Below are 4,056 nucleotides of genomic sequence, written 5' to 3' on the forward strand. Positions count from 1 at the left end.
GTTCTAGAAGAATAAAAGTCAGTAAAGACAAGTCTTTTTTGTATAATTTCTGATTTTAATTGCTCAACTTCTTTTGCACTAGAACAACTGTCAAAATGTTTCAGCAGTAAAAAGTTACGAATTGGGACAGCAGAAATGTAAAATTTTCTCGCCATAATAAAAAGTTTTTTCAACATGAAACCTTTCCATGAACCAACGACTACAGATCACCTAATCAGCCATCGTTGTATTTGTAATCGATTTTCAGAAAAAAGTTTTCGTAGCGTTTTTGACGTTTTTCGGTTTTGTTTACACCGTCTTCTACCTCTTCGTAGCGATTGAATGTGTTTTCTGCAGCGATTTTAATTATAAATTTTGGTTTATNTTTTTTAGCGATTGAATGTGTTTTCTGCAGCGATTTTAATTATAAATTTTGGTTTATTACATATTTATGATATAAAATAAAGTGCTGTGTGATCGGAACAAGTTTGTGCGTATGTTTGGTTTGCCAAAAGGCGTAAATTTGCGTGAAAAGTGGGTGCACGTTTGTGGCCAGAACGTTGGCATTGAAAAATCGACCCGTGGTAATGATATGCGATTGTAAAACACTTTCAATCATGAAAACCATATTTTATGAACTTTTTTTGCTAATTGTCATCAAGTTTCACTTTGTATATTTTATAATAAATACCAATTTAATCGCACTCAATCACCGCGCCTTTTTCGTTTTCTTTGTTTGTTTTCATTCTTAGGCAGATGTCAAAAACACTCAGAAATATACTTTTTTCTTGCTTCTTTGATTAGGTGATCTTGTATTTTTGGTTCATGAAACCTTTGTACTAATTGACATGAAATTACTATCTCAACGCTCGGAGCGCTGCCACTGAGGGCCTTTGCCAACTGATAAAAAAGAGAAAATTTAGAAAGACCAAACAAAAATTTTGAGATTTCTCGTTGTCAATATGAATGCCATAGTTTTTACCTAGCTCGTGGGACTATGCAAAATTTTGACAGCTTGTAAATATGTATACACATAAAGTTGTTGGCGGTAATAAAGAGTCAAAATCAAACTGGAGAAAAGAACAAAAAGCGTACGTTAGTTGTCAGTTATAAAATAAATCCAATTTATTTGCGAATATTTGTTTATTCTAGTTATTGAAAGGCAACCACGCGGAAAAGCTTGTGTTAATTATATTGATAACAGAACCTGGCAGCTCAGCCCGCACGTTGTCTAAATTCTCAAGGAACATAAAATCCACAAAAGAACAAATTGCTTGTATTACCATCAATACGCCATGTATAAATTTTAACAACACACAAAAATAGAGCTTTCGCAATAGCGTTTGTTTGGTTTTTCAACACCATTTATAATTTTCTTTTAATAAAATCACGTTTTGTCAAATGCTTAAATTTATTTATCTAATAATAATGCAGCACACAACCCTGAAATCTAAGAAAAAGTCTGAGGAAGGCCATTAAATAGCAGCACACAACCCCGTGCCTTCCTCAGGAGTGAATATAACTACAACAACAACGATTACTACAACAACAACCCAAAAAGGTTGGTTACTGTCTATCCTGTGGTCCATTCCATAATTTTTCCAGTAAGTAATTGCAGCGAGAGCGTAAAAGATAAAGAGTAAACTTGATATCAAGAGAAAATTTTCAGAAAAAGTTATTGAACGCAAAACTAGTAAAAACATGCAACTTAGCCATTTTGACACTTTCTGACGGTTAAGTTTTGCGCGCAATTTTCTTTTTAATTCCCATCGTCATAAAAATAAAAAAATATACAAGAGATTTAAATTTTTCATCCATATCTTCATTTCACTAATTATGTTTCATCAAATCATCCTCTTAAACAGTTTGTTTACATTTGAATTTGAAACATAACCTTACTTGTTGACTCCTGCAAATTCCTGCTAGTAAAATTTTTACTTGCAAGAATTTGCAGCTCTCTCGGGTTGTTACGCTCGAATTCGATCTCTCTTGCAAATATTTTGTGTTCAACGTTGCCATTTTAGCCGTTTTCCGGCTAGATTTAGCCGGTTGCGACAGCAAACAGCCGGAAAAAATTCGATTTAGCCGGCAGCCGATTTGTTAGCCGTTTTGCAAAAAAAAATTAGCCGTTTTTAGCCGATTTTGCTCTTCGTCTTATTTTATTAAAATTCAAATTCACAAGTTTTTATTTTTACAAATTTAGTGCTCCAGAATCTATTAGAAATGGCTAGTCTTATGACAGAAAATTTTCATGTCGGACTGTGTTATATAAAATTGAAAAACAATCAGATAGTGAGCCGATTTCAATGTTTTTTGTTTTAAGCGAGTGACCCAAATACACATAAACTGGGACGCGTCATTTTAGCAGATTAAAAAGTTACAAGTTTTGCTGAAATTTTGCAGAATTTTCATAATTTTTACACCAAGTGTGAAATCTGTTTGTAGTATATGTTGTTTGTTAAGTAATGTGCTACATATTCATAAAAAATAATAAATATTAAATAAACTAAAGAAAAATAGGCAAAACTTGCTTCAATTTTGCGTCCCAGTTTATATTTGGGAGCGGGAATTTCCTGCATAAAATTTTTGTTATGAATGTCTTAAATTCAAGTGTGAAGTTTCATTCGCTACACTTAGAAAATAAAAGAGCACGAATTTCGATGTGGAGCAAAACTCTCTGGGAAGACAATACATGGTGCAAACATACTTTTTTAATTTTATAAAATAAAACTGCAGTAGTTTTCATCTTATGTGGATAATTCTTGTGACAAATGCATAGTTTCGTGCTTATATTTTTGTATATATATTTTTAGCAGCACCACATCTTTATCAGAAAAATCCGCGAATCCAAAAATTGGTACTGTTACAAGTTGCAGGCACCATTTTAACCCGACCTCTTTCCTGTTCCACGGATAATGGTACATCTTTCAGAGGTTTAAAGATATTTTGCGTCAGCAATTTGTTATCAACCTACGTACCCTACCTCGGAAAAGCAAAAAACTTTATATTCGAACGTTTGCTCAGGTGTACCGAATTCTGGCAGTTTGGAAACGCGCAACACTTTTAATATTTTCATCCAACTTCACTAACTTCAAATTATCAAATTTTTCTCCTTTTTTAAGAAACAAAAATTTTTCTGCTAGTGAATCTGGCGGCATGATTTTAGTTGAATGTCATAAACTTGTTAAAAGTGAAGTGGTCGGCAACAACAACGAATGTCACAATGCCTTCTGCTTCCACAGCTTTACGTGTTCATTTCTCAAAATATTGCCCTCCGACTAAGCAAAAGTGCCATACTTTCAGCTAATATAGCCATTTTGCGGGACAAAAAGCAACCTACTGAAAATGATCCAATATTTATAAGAAGGCAAAATTGTTTAATAGAAAAGAAAACGCCATAAGTTTGTAATTTATCTCTGTTTTTATATTTAAGTAATACAAATATTACTTCTGATGTAAAGCTTAGCTACGTATAACGAGAGTTTCCTTTGTTAAACAAAAATAAAGTGGTGTACAGCTTAGCTACGTATAAATAATCTTTATTAACCAAAAAAAATTCAATGGATTGACTAGTCTTTCTACTTGTAGTTTATGTATTTAAAAAAAATTAATTCTGGTTGAAACATTTTAGCCGTTTTTAGCCGTTTTTTTTGTCCAATCTAGCCGGTCGCCCTGAAAAGTTCTGGCAACACTGTTTGTGTTATTGAATGCATTTCCAGTAAAAACTTGGAAGTACTAGTTAAAATTCGTAACAATTTTTTTATATTGCATGGGCCTTATAAAAGTCACCTGGAACGCGAAAAGCCACTTTTCTTGTAACTACTTCCATTTTTTTTTTTTAATGTGAAGCACCATGGAGACGATCAAATATCTTTATCAACCGTCTCGTGTTATGCATGACAAAAAACAAGCGCACTTGCCTTCTGATCGTCGTGGTGAGCAAGTACGCGGAAAAGAAATTGAAATTTCATTTATTTCAACGTTTGCGGGAAAGATACGAGCCAACCTCACACATATGCAATGCTTCACGTATTTATTTGATTGTCTCCGTGGCGCTTAATGTTGTTCCCTTTCTGT

The sequence above is a fragment of the Rhagoletis zephyria genome, unplaced genomic scaffold (genome assembly GCF_001687245.7).
Source record: "Rhagoletis zephyria isolate East Lansing unplaced genomic scaffold, Rhagoletis_zephyria_1.1 Rzeph_scaffold_02736, whole genome shotgun sequence".
Classification (NCBI taxonomy): domain Eukaryota; kingdom Metazoa; phylum Arthropoda; class Insecta; order Diptera; family Tephritidae; genus Rhagoletis; species Rhagoletis zephyria.